The sequence below is a fragment of the Mercenaria mercenaria genome, unplaced genomic scaffold (assembly GCF_021730395.1).
Source record: "Mercenaria mercenaria strain notata unplaced genomic scaffold, MADL_Memer_1 contig_3571, whole genome shotgun sequence".
Lineage (NCBI taxonomy): Eukaryota > Metazoa > Mollusca > Bivalvia > Venerida > Veneridae > Mercenaria > Mercenaria mercenaria.
The window spans coordinates 35,253-59,402 of record NW_026461723.1 but is presented as its reverse complement, the minus strand read 5'-3'; positions in this window follow the sequence as shown (position 1 = coordinate 59,402).

Below are 24,150 nucleotides of genomic sequence, written 5' to 3'. Positions count from 1 at the left end.
GTCATCCTCCTAAAACCTGTAACAAAATTTGACACTGACATTATGCCCACAATCTGTAATTTACGTCTAACAGTTATTCTTTCTAGGCATTCTCATCAATGACACCAGAATTTTCTCCACCGCCAACTTTATGCTGTTCAAATGTCATTTCTGCCTCTATAAAACACTGGTCTTTTTCCATTAAACTGATACCTGATAAGTAGGCAGTGTAACTAAAAATACAAACTTCAAGTAGGAACTATTTATTTTAGATATATGTGTAGTTAACTATATCAAAGTACAAGGACTGAAAAAATTATTAATATATCATTTTCTGAAAAAGAGTTATTTGAGCTGAAAAAAATGATCCCGGGTAAAATATTTGGAAACAAGGAGCTGCATTCAATAAACACTTGATGGCATCCTTGTCGATAGATTTTGCACCTTATGGTTCAGGTAACTCTAAGGCTAAAATAAAGTTAATGTGAGGTCAGGTGATGTTTGAAGATGAGGAAAGGTCACAGGTTACATCTGTATCAGTATCAATTCATTCTTGTAAGTGGTACTGATGCTAGACGAAATGGTCCCATTTGGTTAACCAAGAGATGGCCAATATAAAGCAACCTAAGTCCAAAATGAGGTCAAGGTCAAGGTCAAACTGAGGTCAGGTGATATCTGAAGATGAGGAATGGTCACAGGTTACATCTGCATTAGTATCAAGTCATTCTAGTAAGGGGCAGTGTGTGACATTAACTTTTTAACAGAGTCATGAAAAGAGATCTAAACAGCTTTGTGGACAAGAAATAGCTTGGCAGTAGACTGACCAGGGGTCTTGCTAGGCCCATCATTTTTTTGGGAGAAGTCAATTCTCCCTCAAACTGATTTAAGGAGAAGTGGGGAGACTTTAGGGAGAAGTTGGAAGACTCCATCATTTTTTTATATTTCTACCTCGACGCTGTGAATTGATTCAATGACCATTCATTTTCTTAGTTACATCATTTTACCATACACAGTGATTATTGTTTCAATACAAAATTCTAAAAAAAAAAATGTTTTCTGTTCAAGACGGTGCTGAATCTAACACGCCGATTTTTTTGTTGCTATATCGTGTAATATATGAATGCAGGATGAAAAGGGGTTTATCATTTATACAGAGTCACCACTTGTGTGAACAGTTTCTCATTCGAATAAAACTGAAAGTAAACTGTGTCAAACCTAGAAATACATACCGGTATTCAAATCAATTCATCCATCAAAGTAAGTTTTACGAAGTTAATACTTTACAGGTCGTTCTTTTACCATGGATACCAAATAATTGTGTCTATAATTCCAATTAATCGCATATGTAATTGGCAATTTCTTTAGAAAACGACTCGCACGTGTTGACAATTAAATGCTAAGTGTCAAAGACGTAACCGCGACACTGATTGGCCTATTACAATTGCCTCTGGTGAAACCGATAATTTGATTTGCTTTCACACTTCTCGCGAAAATCTCACAAGTACCTGAAGTAGGCGGAGCTTAAATTATGCTATCGGCGAGTGTGTATGTGTACTCAACATTATGACATGGTGCAAATTGTCAAAAGATTAGCGAGTGCGCATCCAAAAAAAAATTCGGGCGACTTGAATTCGCTTTGAGATTGGATTTGAGCAAAGTTTGAAGCTTCAAAGCAACTATTTTACTCCCACGTTTGCAATGATCTTTTTGGTAAATTTATTCCACAGAAATTTTTCATTTTCTGTCGCCCGAGCCGATTTTTCGTAGCCATTGGCGATCGGGCTACCGTAAATGTCGCACACTGAAGGGGTATTGATGCTAGACAAAACGGTCCCATTTGGTAACCTCGTACGGACGGACGGACAGACAGGACAATCATTATATGCCTCCCGCATCAGTAGATGCCGGGGGCATAAAAATGGAGACAATTCCGCTAAGATTTTATGGTAAGCTTAGGTGGCTATTGACCTAGAACCTCATGCAAACTATGCACTTTTTAACTCTTAAGCAGGGAAAAAGCATACGTAATTCCACATGGATTAGCAATCTGAATATAAAACTATGTAAAGACCAAGTAAATTAATGCCCTGGGGAAAGTGTGAAATAAACCACCGGTGTCATATTTACTTCTCTCAGAATAAGTCTCTGCTGATTCTGCTTGAAACTACCAATTACAGTAAACTGCCCAGTACTGAATACACGTTAAGAAATCAGGTCCAAGAATCAAACAGAGATTAGTCCAAGCTGCTGGCCAGTGCAGCAATGACTCCATAATGTGCTACACATACATGCAAAGAATGACTACAGAAACAATACTCTTATTTTAAGATGACTTCTTTTTGATTTTCTATGATTAATACATTCACAAATATCTATACTGGCAAAGAATTCTCTAATATAGCAGACACAAAATTGAAGGCTCAAACCTTTGACCCTGAGCTGACTCATGGGTTCTGCATATCGTCTTGATGAGGTGATCATTTGACCAAAGTTTCATGAAAATCTTTCAAGGGGTTTAGGAGACACAGAGCGGACAGGAAATGTTATGGAAGGATGGAGATAAAACCCCAAAGTGTGCAGAAAATTCGAATGAAGCCAAAAGAAAAGTGACTCCAAATTTCAGGAGGGTTGATTAAACAAGTACCAATGTTTGGACTACAATAAATACTTCAACTGTAGTAATGTTACTGATTAATTTCAATGACATACAGTGAAAAGTTGTTGTCAAGATTTTAAAAATGTCCCCACATTTTTCATACCATGGGGACATTTGTCCCCACCATTTGGCCTAAATTAAAATTATGTTTGTTTGACCTTTACCGACCCAGTATTTTTACAGTGGGTAGGTAGGTAGGTAAATAATTTTATCATATTTTAGTTTTTTTAAATGTTTGTTGTCTCAGTAATAAAGTCTATTATTAATACCTATTGCTTCTAGATAATCTCTGCAGATGCTCTGTTAAATGTATGCTTGTAATATATAAACCCTTAGCCTTTGCACACACAATATGGGCACAGACTTAATTAGCACATAAGGCAAACTTCACCAAAGTTTTGAGTATCTTTCATGTCTATACTTTTTCTTTATATATATATATATATGTCAAAAGTCTTTTCATGATTGTTTTCACTACATCTGCGCTTAAATGTACAAAAAAATATAGCGTGAAAATACGCGATATTTGGCATCTAAACACACTATTGAATTACAGCTTTAAATATTTTCAACAAGTGTTTGATGCTTAATTCAATAGATAATAACTTTTTATGAGTTTTAGAAGGTTTTTACAACGGAAATTGCAGTATGCAAGCAAACACGATGATTTTTCAGCTTCAAGCTACTTGCACGTATTGGTCATATGTTACTAAAAACAGAAACAAGATTGGGTTTCCCAACATCAGACATTTATTACGCCATTGTCCTGGCAAAAGAAGTATAAGATTTTTATAGCTCTTCGTCCTGGCATAACAAAATTAAAATATTAAAACTATCAAGCCTGTAATATTTCAACACATTTCCGTTCTTGTCAAATTCTTGAAATTCGAAAACTTAGATTTTCTCACTTCAAACAAATGCATTTCAAAATAATCTCTGATTTAAGACATTTTGAAATCAACAATTAAGTCAGTTTATAATATATTTTCACAGATAATTAAATTAGCGGTAATTATAGACTGCAATCTATGTTTTCGTCAGGAAAACCTGCCGTACAAATCAGGGATGTAAAAAAAATTTCACACCTCGCCTGTCTATTGCCGTAATACTCTCAGTATTATGTACAAGCATATTTCAAATATAACACATAGTAGACAAGTAATATTCTCATGTACACTACGTTTCCTTTGTAAGCAATCATATTTGTTCTTCTTAAATTTCCTTTTCACAGCAGACATTTTTTCTTTCACTGTATTTTTGTAATCTCCACCACCTAGTTGCTCTTCATAATAACTGCATCGATAGTATTAATAATCACAGTCTAGCCCCTACCGTATTTTCCGAAAGTGTTAGGACTTGTTATTTTCACTTTCTAAAGACTTATTTCCCGAAAAATGATTATCTTTTAAAGTGTCCCAAAAATATGGACACAATATTCATAATCCACCCAGTGTTGAAAGCGAAATAAAAAGCGTAAACGCTTACCGGTAATTATTCTGTTGATAAACTTAGTCATTGTCCTTGTTTTCATCATCAATTAACACCCCCCTCAAAGAGCTAAAAGAAGTGTGTCGGTATCTTGGCATCTGAAGTGGAGATCAAAGCGGTATAGTTGCCCGAGATTGTCATGGAATTATGTCATGTTTTCGCGCCATGTGACACATCACTGTTTGATCGTACCGCCTCTGTTCTTTATAATCAATAAAAAAGTTTCTTCTCTAATTTGTTTAAACAAATTCAATTTGTTAAAGAGAATTCAATATCCTGTATAAACTGACAGGTAAATGTGTCAAACGATAATTGTGGATTATCCTATCTCAGTGAGCTATTTTGCCGCACTATCATAAATCTGTTTGCCAAAAATCGTTTTACGTCATGTATTTAAATTGCTGACGCTTTTTCATCATTTAAGATTTTTTTATTCTGTTTTTTCTTTTTTGTACTTTCTGGTCAAAAGTCTGAACTTTATGTCCGTAGAATGTATCATTTATTTACTCTTAGAAAGAGATAAGTAATTAAGATCGACTGTTTGAAATTTTACAAAGAACTAAATTTAAATTTGACCGTTTTTATAGAATTTTGCCTACATTCCTGTCGATATCTTATTAAAATCGTTATATAATTCAAACTATATTACTTCTTAAGCGGTGCTAAAAATATTGAAGCGGTAATAACAAACAAGAGGACCATGATGGTCCTGAATCGCTCACCTCTTCCCACATGACCCAGTTTTGTGTATGACGTTGTTTTTTCTATTATTTGACATAGTGACCTAGTTTTTGAGCTCATGTGACCCAGTTTTGAATTTGACCTAGATATTATCAAGATAAAACTTCTGACCAATTTTCATGAAGATCCATTGAAAAATATGGTCTCTAGAGAGGTCACAAGGGTTTTCTATTATTTGACCTATTGACCTAGTTTTCGAAGGTATGTGACCCTCTTTTGAACTTTATCTAGATATCATCAAGGTGAACATTCTCACTAATTTTCATGAAGATCTCATGAAAAATATGGCCTCTAGAGAGGTCACAAGGTTTTTCTATTTTTATACCTACTGGCCTAGTTTTTGATCGCACATGACCAAGTTTCGAAACTGACCTAGATATCATCAAGGTGAACATTCAGATCAATTTTCATGAAGATCCATTGAAAAATATGGCCTCTAGAGAGGTCAAAAGATTTTAATAATTTTAGACCTACTGACCTAGTTTTTGACCGCAGTTGACTCAGTTTCAAACTTGACCTAGATATCATCAAGATGAACATTCAGACCAACTTTCATACAGATCCCATGAAAAGTATGGCCTCTAGAGAGGTCACAAGGTTTTTTATTATTTGACCTACTGACCTAGTTTTTTATGGCACGTGACCCAGTTTCAAACTTGACCTAGATAACATCAAGGTGAACATTCTGACCAATTTTTATGGAGATCCTTTCACAAGTATGTCCTCTAGAGAGGTCACAAGGTTTTTCTATTTTTAGACCTACTGACCTAGTTTTTGACTGCACATGACCCTGTTTCGAACTTGACCTAGATATCATCAAGATGAACATTCAGACCAATTTTCATACAGATCCAATGAAAAATATGGCCTTTAGAGAGGTCACAAGGTTTTTCTATTATTTGACCTACTGACCTAGTTTCTGACGGCACGTGACCCATTTTCGAACTTGACCTAGATATCATCAAGATGAACATTCAGATTAACTTTCATACAGATCCCATGAAAAATATGGCCTCCAGAGTGGTCACAAGGTTTTTCTATTATTTGACCTTCTGACCTAGTTTTTGACGGCACGTGACCCACTTTCGAACTTGACCTAGATATCATCAAGGTGAACGTTCTGACCAATTTTCATGAAGATGTCATGAAATATATGGCCTCTAGAGAGGTCACAAGATTTTTCTATTTTTAGACCTACTGGCCTAGTTTTTGACAGCACGTGACCCAGTTTCAAACTTGACCTAGATATCATCAAGATGAACATTCAGACCAACTTTCATACAGATCCCATGAAAAATATGGCCTTTAGAGAGGTCACAAGGTTTTTCTATTATTTGACCTACTGACCTAGTTTTTGATGGCACGTGACCGAGTTTCGAACTTGACCTAGATATCATCAAGGTGAACGTTCTGACCAATTTTCATGAATATCTTTTGAAATATATGGCCTCTAGAGAGGTCACAAGGTTTTTCTATTTTTAGACCTACTGACCTAGTTTTTGACGGCACGTGACCCAGTTTCGAACTTGACCTAGATATCATCAAGATAAACATTCTGACCAACTTTCATAAAGATCCCATGAAAAATGTGACCTCTAGAGTGGTCACAAGGTTTTTCTATTTTTAGACCTACTGACCTAGTTTTTGACCGCACATGAACCAGTTTCGAATCTGACCTAGATATCATCAAGATGAACATTCTGACCAACTTTCATGAAGATCCCGTGAAAAATGTGACCTCTAGAGTGGTCACAAGGTTTTTCTATTTTTAGACCTACTGACCTAGTTTTTGACCGCACGTGACCCAGTTTCGAACTTGACCTAGATATCATCAAGATGAACATTCTGACCAATTTTCATAAAGATCCCATGAAAAATGTGACCTCCAGAGTGGTCACAAGCAAAAGTTTACGGACGCACGGACGGACGACGGACACTGCGCGATCACAAAAGCTCACCTTGTCACTTTGTGACAGGTGAGCTAAAAATGAATACACTACGCGCGTTTTTTTGTGTCTGTGTAAACAAAAGTAACGTCGAGTGATGTAAATTAGATATAACGATAGGTCGCACGTGCTCGTGGAATGGAAAATTACCGGCATGACGGTTTGGTATCTTTACCTTTCGCGGGTAAATTAGGTACTAGATTTGTAAAATTATGTCCTTTTGTCAGATTGCTTTCCGGTTACAAGAGGTTTGATTGTCGTCTGCATCCTATGGCCTTAGGCAACGCTATCGACATAGTTGACACGTGTTCGGATACACAAGATAATAAACAATCCGCTTTATCGATTTTCTGCTAGCTGACCGCGGGTTACTTTCTCACTTGCCATAATTATTTATGTATTTGTTAAATAAAATAATCGCCAGTTTCAAGCACCAAAATAAGTTTTTCCCCTCTGATAAGAAAATAAAAATAATTTTTTACTCTGGAATGCAATAAAATTATTTGAGTCGGGGCAATTTTTTGGGGTCGGTAGGTAAAGGTCAAACAAACTTAATTTTATTTTAAGCCTTTTTGATCCTCGGCAGATCACTGATGGATGGCAGACACAGTGGGACGGAGGAAGGATGGAAGGACATAAGGACGCAGCCTATATCTATGCCCCCCACTTTTTTTTAAACAAGAGGGCCATGAAGGCCCTGTATCGCTCACCTGACCTACTGACCTAAAGATCATGAAGATAGTTTCATTAAGTTATGGTCATAAACGTGGCCTCTGAAGTGTTACTAACTTTTCCTCTGATTTGACCCGGTGACCTAGTTTTTGACCCCACATGACCTAGATTCAAACTTGAGCTAAAGATCATCAAGATTAACACTCTAAGTTTCATGAAGATACAGTCAAAAATGTGGCCTCTAGAGTGTTAACAAGCTTTTCCTTTGATTTGACCCAGTGACCTAGTTTTTGACCCCACCTGACCCAGATTTAAATATGACCTATAGATCATCAATATTAGCATTATGACCAAGTTTCATTAAGATATGGTCATAAATGTGGCCTCTAGAGTGTTAACTAGCTTTTCCTTTGATTTGACCTGGTGTTCTAGTTTTTGACCCTACATGACCTAGATTCAAACTGGACTTCGAGATCGTCATGAGTAACATTCTGACCAAATTTCATGAAGATATAGTCATAAATGTGGCCTCTAGAGTGTTAACAAGCTTTTCCTTTGATTTGACCTGGTGACCTAATTTTTGACCCCAGATGACCTAATATCAAAATCCTCCAAGATTTTATTGAGGGTAACATTCTGATCAAGTTTCATTAAGATTAGGTCAATATTGTGACCTCTAGAGTGTTAACAAGCTTTTCCTTTGATCTGACCCGGTGACCTAGTTTTTGATCCCAGATGACCCAATATCAAATTCATCCAAGATTTTATTAAGGGCAACATTCTGACCAAGTTTCATTAAGATTGGGCCAAAATTGTGACCTCTGGAGTGTTAACAAGCTTTTCCTTTGATTTGACCTGGTGACCTAGTTTTTAACCCCAGATGACCCAATATCAAATTCGTCCAAGATTTTTATGAGGGTAACATTCTGACCAAGTTTCATTAAGAATAGGTCAAAATTGTGACCTCTAGAGTGTTAACAGTCAAATTGTTGACGACAGACGGACGACTGACACAGGGCGATCACAAAAGCTCACCTTGAGCACTTCGTGCTCAGGTGAACTAAAAAGGCGGGAGACAAAAACAGAACCTGAACATGCCAGTAAAATGCATAACAAGACTTGGCACTGAACACTCCTGTAAAGTTTGGTGAAAGTTTGCCCAATTATTATAAACTCAAACCCATAACTCTTTGAAAAACACCGAACCAAAACATGCCCAAAACTCACACAACTAGGCTTGGCAATGGTCACTTTTGTGAAGTCTGGCGTATTTCCTCACAGCTGTATCCAAACAGTTGCTCTGACAAGGTAAAATAAGACAAATCAAGGGCCATAACTCCACTGATCACTCCTGTAAGGTTTGGTGTAAATCTGCCAAATGATATTTATAAGAGTAGAGGCCAAAACAACATAAAATTAGATGAAACAAAGGCCGTTACTCCCCTGAAAATCACTGAACCCAAAAATGCTAACAAACTGACAACTATGCTTGGCAATGACCACTCTTGTAAAGTTTGCTGTAAATCCATCCAGTGGTGAAGCAGGAGTTGAGTGGACAAACTTTGTAACAGACCTACAAACAGACAGACAAAAATGCAAGAGATATGCACAACTGGGCAATGCACTGATCACTCCTGATAGGTTTGGTAGAAATCCCCCAATAATATATGAGAAGTGGCTAAAACATCATTAAATTTGATGAATAAAGGGACATAATTCTGCTGAAATTTGCCCAAGACATGCATAAGTAGGCTTTTCCAAATCTTGTAGAGTTTGGTGTAAATCCGTCCAGATAAGTGTCAGGGGAGTTGCGTGGACAAACTTTGTGACAGACAGACAGCTGGACAGACAGCACTAAATCAATTTCTTCCCCACTATATATGGGAGATATAAAAAGCTTGAATATTTACCTAATATCACAGCTGCAACAAAGAATTTATGCTGAAAACTGCAGTTTCTGTCCTGCCAAGTCTCTGGGCTGTTCTGGTAAACGACTACTGGATGCTGGTGATACAGGTTCGACATAAAGTCAATCAGAATAGAAGTACCTGCAAATGGATGATAATGACAAAGCTATAATGGAAGCTGTTCTTCAAATGAGGCTAGGTCTATCTACAGCTTTACTTCTAACATTTCAACACAGAAGTGTATTTTATGCTTTCAACTGTGCAGCAGTGGCTTCGCTAACAAAACAAGAGCTTGTAGAACAACCTTGATGCATTCAATAATTGCATAATTTGGTCACTGTACACAAAAGTTCTACCGTTCTGGGTCAATGTGACCTTCACCTTTGACCTACAGTGACTGGGAAAGAATTTTTGGCCATGGGACAATGGCCTGTCATACACAATAAATTACATGACATTTAAAAATTTTATGTGACGTTCAGAAATTTATATGGGACAGTTGCGACTTGTGTAATAGGAACTGGCACTGTAGTATGTATATATTTCAGATTAAAGAAGCTCTTAATTAAATACAAGTATTGTAACTAAAACTGTAACAGCTTCACAGCTTTAATGTCAATAAAGTTCAAAGCAGTTTAAATTTGATACTGGGTAATTCAGAGTTAGTTTACTCTACTTTCCTGGTAGAACTGAACAGTACTCCCTTATACCACTGATAATAAATGTAAATCTTCAAAACAATGCTCTAATCATACCCTGGATAACATTCTTAAAAGAATTTTACAGCAATGTACTTGTATGAGACAAAAGTAAAATTTGTCAACATTTAATACTTTCAAAGAAGCAGACTAAGTGTAACGGTACTTCTATGAACAATCATTTAAAAACACAGAGAACTTTACATGTAGCAGTAGACATCCACTCAGTTTTAGACTAGGTATTACACTAAAAGCACATACTGCTTGTTTACTTATAATAAAAACTTCAACAAAAATAATTCATTCATTTATTTATTTGGGTTTTAATGCACACCAACACAGTATAGGTTATATGGCGCCAAACAGGACTACAAATTTTGGTTCCACATCTCATTCACATCGAAATAAAAACTTGAGGTATGGAATCAAAATTTGCGTATACCTGCTGGAATCACAGAGTTACTGCAAAACCAAGTGTTAAGACCCTATTAGTCGCCTCTTACGATCATGCAAGGGTAAGGCAGTGGTTCCAATTCTTTTCATACACAGATCGTCCCAGAACCACATGGGGCTCAACAAAAATAAATATATTTAAAAACAGGGTGTTGTTATTTTCATTGCAAATCAATTCCTCATTATTGTTGATATCCTTTTCATAAAACTTTAGTAACTTTTTTGGCCCTTTTACTAGCAACAATTTCCTCTTTCTTGGGGACAAATATTGAAAACTGACATAAAAATCAAAGTCTAGAATAAAATACGATGTTAACACATGTTTTTAAACACTGGAAGCACTTTGAATCCGCACACTGGTTACATTCCTTTACATAAGACTTGCACTATCAAATAGTTTCATGCTTTGCAATTTAGCCATGTGACACAGGGCTAATCAGCACTTGAAACTTATGTGACATTTTTTATTTTTATGTGACTACGGCTCATGTCTCATGGGTTTCCCAGTCACTGGATTATTAACCTCAAGATCAATAGGGGTCATCTGCTGGTCATGATCAACCTCCCTATCAAGTTCCGTGATCCTAGGCCCAAGCGTTCTCAAGTTATTGTCTGGAAACCGTTCAACTGTTCCGGATCACTGTGGCTTTGAACTTTGGCCTACTGACCTCCAAATCAATATGGGTCACCTACTGGTCATGTCCAACCTCCCTATCAACTTTCATGATCCTAAGTCCAAGCGTTCTCGAGTTATCATCCGGAAACATTTAACTGTTCCAGGTCACTGTGACCTTGACTTTTAAACTACTGAACTCAAAATCAATAAGGGTCATCTGCTGATCATGAACACCCTCCTCCCCCTACATCAATTTTCATGATCCTATGCCCAAGTGTTCTTGAGTTATCCAAGTTATCATCCGGAAACAGACTGGTCTTAGTGTCTACATACTGACCGACATCTGCAAAACAATATACCCCTCCTTCGAAGTGGGGCATAAACATTAGCTACTCTCAAAACTTCACCATTTGGGTGGTTTTCAAAATAATGAAGCTTTTTCTTCTCTCTCACCTTACTTTAATTCAGTTCAGTTTTAGAATTTGTTTTGGAGCAAATTATATCCAAATCAATGTAATCAATAAGTGTGTGCAATTTTATCTTGATGGCTCAAGCAGTTTTAAAGTTATATTAAATTATATAGCCAATTTTGTCCCCTGTGCACCCAAAAAAGTGTGACATTTTACATGAAGTATAGTTTTCAACTGTGGTTTACTTTTTAAAATCATGCTTTATTGTTACAGCTTTGACTTTTTTATGTAACTTAAACTCTGCACATTTAAATAAAATACTTCTTTTTCATTACATACATCTTATTGTTACCAATATTTCACATCTTGTGATGGAACCCCCTTCACAAAAAATAGTGAAAAAAATACTAAATTAAAATGTTGAACGCTACAATTTCATAACCTTATTACTTTTCTAAAGTCTTAATGTTTTTCTAAGATCTTTATCCTTTCAGCTGTGAAGACACAGTATGATTTTTTTCTTTAATAAATCAACTTTCTCAGAAACTTGATGAATTTCTATACACCTAAAAATGTCCCCTGTGCACCTTTTCAGTTGTTAAGTGTCAGATTTCTTTTATTCTTTAAACAAAATGGGATTTTACTTTATTTTCCTTGAAAGGGAGTTACAATAGATACAAAAGCAGCGTTCAACTTCACATATTACAGACTGTTAAATATTCACAAAGCCAAAAGTGATGTCCCCTGTGCACCCTTTTTTTTACATATATCAATTATCATAGCATTCCAGTAATTTGTGGTGGCAGTTCTATATTCTTAGCAGTGTGAATGCAAAATTTAGGCATTACTTGATAATATAGCATTATATAAGAAACCCTGGACAATTTAAAATTCATTGTTTGCTTTTTTTTCTGAAGTTGCCAATTTTCAAGTTTAAAAGTGGAAACATCAATTTTATTGCTTCTTAAGCTCTTAAGTTTACCTACATATGTAAATGTTCACTAGTAAATATTGCGTAGTTAAAAGAACTTTACTTACCATTAACATATTCTATGAATAAATATTTTGACACAATTTGTCCCCTGTGCACCCTTTTTAGTAAAATTAAAAAGTATGTATGAATTTTACTATTTCGTTTTATCATGCATGGCATTTTGTCATTTTTCTACTCTGAATAAGCAGTTCATGTAAACTAAATGATTTCAATGTGTTAGTTATGTTTTAAAGTCACTTATTTTTCATTTAAAGCATTACATTCTGTTGAATTTTCATGTTTTTGTAGTGAAAATTTTCAATTTTGTAGTTATTTTGTGGAATAAACTAATTTTTTTTAATAGCATTTGTCTAAAGTTGATTACCATTAGTCTTTTTATGAATAGAAAACTAATAATGGATGAATATTACACTGATCTTCAGTATGTGTCCCCTGTGCATCTGTAAAATAACTCAATTTTGAGTTGACAATTCTAGAAATTAGAATTACTGGACATTCTTGAAATTTTGCAGGTGGTTTATAAACATGCAAAATGTGAGAAAAAAATAGGTTTTATAATTATATGTTAGTTATATCGCATTCAGCAACAACTTTTCTAGGTAAAGTTTTATTTTCATGTCAGATTTGTGCAGAAAGGGTGATTTTAAAAACCAATGTCCACAAACATATGATTAAATAAGTTTCAAACCATACACATACACCCATTACATATCATTTATGTTGAAAAAAATACTGTTATACATATTTCCTTGTCATAAAACCATGCAACATTTTTCAACCATCTTACTGGAAATTCACTGAACTTTCGAATTAAAGGCTGAAATATTTTCTGATTGGCATTTCTCAACACTTTCCTAAAGTTATTTCCTTCAACTTTGAAGTATTTGCTATCATAAAAAATAGGTGACCACCAAAAACAAGAGGACCATGATGGTCCTGAATTGCTCACCTGTTCCCACATGACCCAGTTTTGAGTATGACGTCGTTTTTTCTATTATTTGACATAGTGACCTAGTTTTTGAGCTCATGTGACCCAATTTTGAACTTGACCTAAATATCATCAAGATAAAAATTCTGACCAATTTTCATGAAGATCCATTGAAAAATATATCCTTTAGAGAGGTCAAAAGATTTTTCTAATTTTAGACCTACTGACCTAGTTTTTGACTGCAGTTGACCCAGTTTCAAACTTGACCTAGATATCATCAAGATGAACTTTCAGACCAACTTTCATACAGACCCCATGAAAAGTATGGCCTCTAGAGAGGTCACAAGATTTTTTTATTATTTGACCTACTGACCTAGTTTTTGATGGCACATGACCCAGTTTCAAACTTGACCTAGATATCATCAAAGTGAACATTCTGACCAATTTTCATGAAGATCCATTCAAGGGTATGGCCTCTAGAGAGGTCACAAGGTTTTTCTATTATAAGACCTACTGACCTAGTTTTTGATTGCAGCTGACCCAGTTTCAAACTTGACCTATATATCATCAAGATAAACATTCAAACCAACTTTCATACAGATCCCATGAAAAATATGACCTCTAGAGAGGTCACAAGGTTTTTTCATTATTTTTCATTATTTGACCTACTGACCTACTTTTTGAAGACACGTGACCCACTTTCAAACTTGACCTAGATATCATCAAGATGAACATTCTGACCAATTTTTATGAAGATCCACTCACAAGAATGGCCTCTAGAGAGGTCACAAGGTTTTTCTATTTTTGAGTCAGCTAAACGCTGTCAAGCGTTTGATGAGTCCTTGCTATCGCCCGATTTCTCATTCTTAAATGGCCTCACAACACAGCGAAGTGATGTAGTTCCATTAGATTGTCTCTAATTTCAAAGAGTTCATTGATCGAATGAAGTTCATTTATGTCAATCCTACTTGCTATGACCAATATACGATGTAATCTGTCATATCTATGACTTGTAATTGTGCAATACTCGAAAAAAGCCACGTATTTTCTTCTGCGGTAACTCATTAAGCATAAACACGCATAACGATTCTGCGGGATTTGGTAATACATTTGCGCATATGATTATGGTGACGAATTTTATGCCCTTTTGTCACAAAATAGCAAATATGATGTTCACAAATTCAAATAAAAACTGCATATTAACTTATTAGCCAAATTATCCATTTGTTACCCTGTCCGTTTCAAAAAATAATCTTTAAAATCATTGCGCAAATAACAAATTTATTGCGCTGTGCATTTTATGAATTGCGCAGGCTTACCAAGCTTGCGTAACATCCAGCGAAAGACAAAATATAGTTCCAGAACATACTGCTAGTATTTTATTGGGTACCTCTGAAAGCATTGGAATGTCTCTTATCAAAGAGTTTACCACATCAATGAAATTAAATTATGACAGCTTCATTTTAAATGACCCGAATAAGATATGTGCAGTATGTTAATTCTTCCGCGAGACTTCGCGGATGAATCCTAACTACATTCTAGACACTTGTCGGCGAACACGCGTGACTTGTTTATAACAACGCTTCTACGACTTTGCGTGGGTTGAATTTTGCAGTCAGTAAATGGATAAATTATCGGAAGAAGAAGCTCTTACTGGTTTGTTTAGTTACTACTGATATTAACAAGAGCACCGCCTTGCGGGTGCTGACGCTCATCTGATTTTTTTTGTATAATAGAAATATTGTCCTACCCATGATTTTCTAAGTCTAAAAAGGGCCATCATTCTTGCAAAAAGCAGGATAGAGTTATGTTTCTTGAGGTACAGTGTCCACTTATGATGGTGAAAAACTGTTGCAAGTTTTAAAGCAATAGCTTTGATAGTTTATGAGAAAAGTATACTTAAACATAATACTCAACCAAGAAAATGATTTTCTAAGTCCAAAAGGGGCAATAATTATTGCAAAAAGCAGGATGGAGTTATGTTGCTTGCTATACAGGATCAGCTTATGATGGTGAACAAGTGTTGTAAGTTTCAAAGCAATAGCTTTGATAGTTTAAGAGAAAAAGTTCACCTAAACATAAAACTTAACCAAGAAATCTGATATTTTCTAAGTCCAAAAGGGGCCATAAATCTTGCAAAAAGCAGGATGGAGTTATGTTTCTTGATGTACAGGGTCAGCTTATGATGGTGAACAAGTGTTGCAAGTTTTAAAGCAAAAGCTTTGATAGTTTAGGATAAAAGCTGACCTAAACATAAAACTTAACCAAGAAAACTGATTTTCTAAGTCCAAAAGGGGCAATAATTCTTGCAAAAAGCAAGATGGAGTTATGTTTCTTGATGTACATGGTCTGCTTATGATGGTAAACAAGTATTCCAAGTTTCAAAGCAATAGCTTCGATAGTTTAGGAGAAAAGTTGACCTAAACATAAAACTTAACCAAGAAATCTGATATTTTCTAAGTACAAAAGGGGCCATAAATCTTGCAAAAAGCAAGATGAAGTTATGTTTCTTGCTATACAGGGTCAGCTTATGATGGTGAACAAGTATTCCAAGTTTCAAAGCAATAGCTTTGATAGTTTAGGAGAAAAGCTGACCTAAACATAAAACTTAACCAGGCAACGCCGACGCCGACGCTGACAACCGCTCAAGTGATGACAATAACTCATCATTTTTTTTCAAAAAATCAGATGAGCTAAAAATGATTTTATTTCTTATTTTTCGAGAAATAAACGGATCGGCGAAACATTAAATTGTATTTTCTTGTAGTTTTTGAAATCGAAAGTAGATCGTCTATGTTTGGCTGCTTTGACGAAACGAAACAACTTTTTTATGAAAAGATTTAAATAAGAGGTAATTTAACCGTAAACTTCAATGTCAGATACTGCCAATTGCTGCTAAATGTCTTCGGATCATCACAATTTGTAAAACATATTGTTGAAACTGAAGAAAAGTGTAATCGTATCCGGATATAATATTTTGGGTAAATATCGAGCTGTGTTATGAAATTCTAACATTCAAGTAACATACATGATAGATATTATTGTAACAGAAATGATTCTAGAATTTATTTTTATAACACCTACATATAATCTATATCAGACTCATATTCTAGTCCTGAGGCATGATCTGAAAGTAAAAAGATGAAGTGACAGTCATACTTTGGATATTGTAATACTAGAAAGGAGTGGGAGTCAATAGCGGCGTTGAGGGGCGCTTATATGGGGTAAAGGGTTACACTATATATTGACACTCAGCAACATTTACATACATGTATCTCTAAACGCAAAAGTAAGTATACTTTAAATTGACATCACTTATAATATGATTGAACAATACCTAACATACGAGAAGGCTATCGCCAGGCCCATTATAATATCTGTAAAATATCAGTTCTTTCGTCCATCCGTTACAAATTGTATGTGGCAATCCGCGCTGTAAAATTTTAATATATAAATTGTCATATTCAAATTTTATCATGTGCGAATATATACCAGCCGATAATTGCCTCTTTTGGCAATGCCGGAGGCAAATGTTTACTGGAAAAATATATATAGTCATGGGCAGTATCTTAGTGTCAGCTGTCAAATTGTAGTTTGTACTTTCAACATTTTTATTTCTGTGAACCACTCTTCAATTTTAGAGAAATATATTAGGTTTAAATACTTGCATAATGTCAATCAAAGTTTTACTAGGCATCGACCGAATGTTCATTTCATTTATTGTAACAAAATCTCTCTTTAGTTGGGGAAAAACACTAAAAACAAACTGAAACTGGTAGACTATACTGTCAGTACATCAATCATTAGCTGACTCAGGCCCTTCAGGCCTTTGATTAGACCTACTGACCTACTTTTTGACCACACGTGACCCAGTTTCAAACTTGACCTAGATATCATCAAGATGAACATTCAAACCAACTTTCATACAGATCCCATGAAAAATATGGCCTTTAGAGAGGTCACAAGGTTTTTCTATTATTTGACCTACTGACCTAGTTTTTGATGGCACGTGACCCAGTTTCGAACTTGACCTAGATATCATCAAGGTGAACATTCTGACCAATTTTCATGAAGATCTTGTGAAATATATGGCCTCTAAATAGGTCACAAGGTTTTTCTATTTTTAGACCTACTGACCTAGTTTTTGACCGCACGAGACCCAGTTTCGAACTTGACCTAGATATCATCAAGGTAAACATTCTGACCAATTTCCATAAAGACCCCATGAAAAATGTGACCTCTAGAGTGGTCACAAGCAAAAGTTTACGCACGGACGGACGACGGACTGCGCGATCACAAAAGCTCACCTTGTCACTTTGTGACAGGTGAGCTAAAAATGAGTTTGAATTTTTAACCCCTATTTCACACTTTTGCTTCATTATTTTGAAAACCACCCATATGTTAATCAGCATAAATACTGCCTAGCAGTAACAGAGTGGATTCAGGTGTTAACAAGAGCTGAAAGAGGGCAGCAACGCTTGACCATTCAATAGCCTTGTCAAATGAATAAATATAAAAGTCAACAAAGGGGCACAATTTTGTAGAAATGCAAAGCAAGAGTTATGAAACTTGTAAGCATGTCAGCTTATCATAGTGGGTAAGTGTGTGAAGTTTCAATCTATTCCCATTAGTGGGTACTGAGTTACCAGCTCTCATACAGAACTAATAAAAAGTCCAAAAATAGACATAATTTTGTTAAAATACAAACCCAGTGCAATGCATGCAGGGCTCCAGATAAGATGCGTATTAGCGTAAATTACGCTTTGAAATAATGCATATACGCATGTCTGATAATTTTTAAGCGTATAAAAACGTATATGAAATTAAAGAAACGCACACAATTACTTTTTACTAGCGTAAACAAAATCTGATTCGTCTGGATGCTTTATGTAACAGAGCACGGTAGGCATTTTCCTACACTGAACATACGCATTGAATGGTACTCGATAGACCTAGGTTAAACTTTATTATACACTCAATGCGTGCGTAAATCAAATAGTTGGGAATTAATATTGACCGTACGGTAACAGGGATCACTTTTGGCAGATACTATTATGAGATTAATTCCCATTTGCCTTGAATCAATGAGATTTTTGACAAAATGAATGGGATTTTTTCTTTTTATAATGGGATTTTACATCGGCAGACAGCTTTTATTACACTGAAAAACAAACATCTGTTTATTTGTAAGAACAAGTATCTTGTAAATAAACATATCCTTTCAGAGACACCTTTTATAACTCTAAAATTCAGTGCCAAGAATTGCTGAATATAGGTTGATGAAAGTTGTAACCAAGTCTTGGGTCCACATGCCTTATTCCCCTGATGATTTTACTTCAAAGCTGCTTTGTCAAAGTTGAAGTTCAGTTATGTTTTAATCTTTCTGGACTTGATACACTTCCATTATGTCAAAACAATGTTAAAGTCAAACTTATTTATGACCCTACCCTCAATCATTTCGTATTGAAATTCGGGCGTTCAGCGTTTTTTATGAAGGGACTTCAGTGGAGATTTCTCCACCATCTTGTTATTCTCATCGCTATTCGTCCGCGCGAATGGAGGCAGAAAGTTTGTCCTTCCAAATGCTTAAATTTCTGTTTCAATGGTATTTTGAAACATCGCGAAAACAAATTATTTTTGTCTGGTAGTCATAATCATCGGACGCTCTAGGAGATAAAAGCGAAATTCAAGCGCCTAAATGAACGTCACACGAAAATTAAGTAACGGCAAGACCACATTTCAGCGAAAAGTTGCAATTTCGGCAAAAGATCTACGGCCACGCGGATGCGATTTTTAAGCGCATTTGAGCAAAATTTATGCGATTTTCGCCAAAATAATGCGAGAATATCGCGGAATCGCGGCCAAAAGTGATCCCTGCGGTAATGTATTTTAAAGCGGTGTTGATTTAAAATAGCAACTTCCACTGCAGAGTAAACAACAAAAATGTCTTTTTCTAAGAATGGAAAAGTGAACAAATACTATGAATTCTTTAAACCAACAAAAATGATCCCAAAAATGTAACTAAACGTAATCTATATTGAATATTGGACTTTTATATTTTTTGATGAATGAAGCCAAAGCAAGCCAAGGAAGAAAACAAGAGGACCATGATGGTCCTGAATCGCTCACCTCTTCCCACATGACCCAGTTTTGAGTATGAAGTCGTTTTTTCTATTATTTGACATAGTGACCTAGTTTTTGATCTCATGTGACCCAGTTTTGAACTTGACCTAGATATTATCAAGATAAAAATTCTGACCAATTTTCAAGAAGATCCATTGAAAACTATGGTCTCTAGAGAGGTCACAAGGTTTTTCTATTATTTGACCTATTGACCTAGTTTTCGAAGGTACGTGACCCTGTTTTGAATTTTATCTAGATATCATCAAGGTGAACATTCTCACTAATTTTCATGAAGATCTCATGAAAAATATGGCCTCTAGAGAGGTCACAAGGTTTTTCTATTTTTATACCTACTGGCCTAGTTTTTGACCGCATGTGACCCAGTTTCGAAACTTACCTAGATATCATCAAGGTGAACATTCAGATCAATTTTCATGAAGATCCATTGAAAAATATGGCCTCTAGAGAGGTCAAAAGATTTTTCTAATTTTAGACCTACTGACCTAGTTTTTGACCGCAGTTGACCCAGTTTCAAACTTGACCTAGATATCATCAAGATGAACTTTCAGACCAACTTTCATACAGATCCCATGAAAAGTATGGCCTCTAGAGAGGTCACAAGGTTTTTTTATTATTTGACCTACTGACCTAGTTTTTTAAGGCACGTGACCCAGTTTCAAACTTGATCTAGATATCATCAAGGTGAACATTCTGACCAATTTTTATGGAGATCCATTCATAAGTATGGCCTCTAGAGAGGTCACAAGGTTTTTCTATTTTTAGACCTACAGACCTAGTTTTTGACCGCACATGACCCTGTTTCGAACTTGACCTAGATATCATCAAGATGAACATTCAGACCAACTTTCATACAGATCCCATGAAAAATATGGCCTTTAGAGAGGTCACAAGGTTTTTCTATTATTTGACCTACTGACCTAGTTTTTGATGGCACGTGACCCACTTTCAAAACTGACCTAGATATCATCAAGATGAACATTCAGACCAACTTTCATACAGATCCCATGAAAAATATGGCCTCTAGAGAGGTCACAAGGTTTTTCTATTTTTAGACCTACTGACCTAGTTTTTGACTGCACGTGACCCAGTTTCGAACTAGACCTAGGTATCATCAAAATAAACATTCTGACTAACTTTCATACAGATCCCATGAAAAATGTGGCCTTTAGAGAGGTCACAAGGTTTTTCTATTATTTGACCTACTGACCTAGTTTTTGACGGCACATGACCCAGTTTCGAATTTGACCTAGATATCATCAAGATGAATGTTCTGACCAATTTTCATGAAGATCTTGTGAAATATATGGCCTCTAGAGAGGTCACAAGGTTTTTCTATTTTTAGACCTACTGACCTAGTTTTTGAAGGCACGTGACCCAGTTTCGAACTTGACCTAGATATCATCAAGGTGAACATTCTGACCAATTTTCATGAAGATCTTGTGAAATATATGGCCTCTAGAGAGGTCACAAGGTTTTTCTATTTTTAGACCTACTGACCTAGTTTTTGAAGGCACGTGACCCAGTTTCGAACTTGACCTAGATATCATCAAGATGAACATTCTGACCAACTTTCATAAAGACCCCATGAAAAATGTGACCTCTAGAGTGGTCACAAGCAAAAGTTTACGGACGGACGCACGCACGCACGGACGGACGACGGACACCGCGCGATCACAAAAGCTCACCTTGTCACTTTGTGACAGGTGAGCTAAAAAAGAAGCAAAAACTTGAATTTCGAATTGAAACTGAACTGCAAACAAATTCATGGGTGTTAGGTACCCAATAAATATGTTATAAAACTCATTTCTGGTTGTTTTTGTTTTTTTTCACATTCATTATAAATTTTTAGGAGTAAAATTACTCCTAGTCAATTTCAGATTTTACAATTTTACTCTTTCACAAAAAATATGATGAGTAAATACTCACTGGCCAAATCAATTATCTGGAGCCTTGGGGCCATGTCAGATCATCACAGTGGACAAGTGTGTGAAGTTGCAATCCATTCCATTTAGTGGGTACTTGGATACTAGCTTACATACAAACAAGAGCTGTCCGTAAGACAGCCAGTGCTCGACTATTTGAATCGTTGTGACGTCGCAGAAGCAGGAATATTAATCTAATGTAAAAATATCAAGAGTTTAAACCAAAACTTTAATCCAAAAGGGGGCATAATTTGCCCAAAATACATGTCAGAGTTATGGGACTTGATGCAACCAACTAGTTTTATAACCCCGAAGACACGTGAAGTTTCAATTTAATATCTGCATTTGTTTTGCAGATGGTAACTTGCATGCAAAACTTTAACCAGAATTTTCTAAGTCCAAATGGGGGCATAATTTGCCTAAAATACATATTAACTTACAGTTATGGGACTTGACCCAGTGGGTTTGGTATTTGATCTAGGAAAAGAACAAGAGCTGTTGGAGGACAGCAATGCTCGACTATTCAACAGCCTTGTCGATTGAATGAATACGAAAGTCGAAAAAGGGGCATAATTTAGTAAAAAAGCAAAATAGGGTTATGGAACCTGCATAGTGCTTATCAGCTCATGACAGTGGACAAGTGTGTGAAGTTTCAATCCATTCCCATTAGTGGGTACTGAGATACCAGCTTACATATAAGAATTTAACCCAAAACTTCTAAATTGAAAAAGGGGCATAATTTTGTAAAATGCGAAGTTGAGTTATTGACCCTTTGCACTGCATGTCATATCGTGACAGTGAACAAGTGTGTGAAGTTTCAATCCTTCCAATTAGTGGATACCGAGATACCAGCTTACATACAAAAACTTAACCAAACATTTCTATGTTGAAAAAGGGGCATAATTTTGTAAAAAAGAAAAATAAAGTTATGGGACCTGCTTTGTGTATGTCAGATCATGACAGTGAAGAAGTGTGTGAAGTTTCAATCCATTCCAATTAATGAGTACTGAGATACTAGCTTACATACAAAACCTTAACCAAAAAATTCTAAGTCAAAAAAGGGGCATAATTTTGTAAAAAAGCAAAATTGAGTTATGGAACCTGTGCAATGTAAGTCAGTTTATCACAGTAAATAAGTGTGTGAAGTTTCAATCCATTCCCACAAGTGGTTACTGAGATACCAGCTTACATACAAAACCTTAACCAAAAATTTCTAAGTCAAAAAAGGGGCATAATTTTGTAAAAAAGCAAAATAGAGTTATGGAACCTGTGAAATGTAAGTCAGTTTATCACAGTGAATAAGTGTGTGAAGTTTCAATCCATTCCCACAAGTGGTTGCTGAGATACCAGCTTACATACAAAAACTTAACCAAATCGGGACCGGACACTTGTTTTGTAGAGTAATATACACGTTATCATTACAAAAACTACAAAACAAGTGTCAGTATACTGATATAAACACTGAATTCCAAAAAAGGACTGCCTAAAGGGGCCCCACTTCCGGACAGTCAAACGTCTTTAAAAACTCACCATTTTCAAAGAACTGTTACACATGTTTGTTTTGATGCATTTGCAATAGCCTTTGAGTGTTGAAATTTCACATAACTAGGTGGAACACAGTTTTCAGCAATTGTTTATTTTTATTTCTTTACAAATGGCATTCATTTTCAAAGGGGGACAACTTTTTCAGAATATTTTAAGTACGGGACAGTATGGCAGAACATGTAATGGTCAGGTAAAATATTGGTAACAATGTTGTTAGTTTATCACAAACTTCTGTGTTTTTGTGATATACTCCTAAACCTTAAGGATGTTACTAAGAAGCAAATAATTGCATTAGTCAAATTCATTTTAACAGAAAATGAAAGTTTTTTTGTTTTTTTTTTGGTGGGGTGGGGGGTGGGGGCAGCAGGGGTGACCAGGTGAGTGTACGAAAGTTCACGTTGATTATAAATATTGAGGGGAAAAAAAAATTGGGGGGGGGGGGGGGGGGGGGTGAGGAAGGGATTGCATGATTGGGGTGGTGGGCATGACTGAGTGGAGAGTGAGATGGGGAAAAGGTACAACTTTGCATGTTAATAAAATATTCATGGAAGGTTTGAAAAAAAATATAAAAGGAATGAATTTTTTATTAGTTCACCTGTCACAAAGTGACAAGGTGAGCTTTTGTGATTGTGCAGCGTCCGTGCGTGCGTAAACTTTTGCTTGTGACCATTCTAGAGGTCACATTTTTCAAGGGGTCTTTATGAAAATTGGTCAGAATGTTCACCTTGATGATATTTAGGTCAAGTTCGAAACTGGGTCACGTGCGGTCAAAAACTAGGTCAGCAGGTCTAAAAATAGAAAAACCTTGTGACCTCTCTAGAGGCCAAATTTTTCAAAACATCTTCATGAAAATTGGTCAGAATGTTCATCTTGATGATATCTAGGTCAAGTTCGAAACTGGGTCTTGTGCCATCAAAAACTAGGTCAGTAGGTCAAATAATAGAAAAACCTTGTGACCTCTCTAAAGGCCATATTTTTCATGGGATCTGTATGAAAGTTGGTCCGAATGTTCATCTTGATGATATCTAGCTTAAGTTCAAAACTGGGTCAT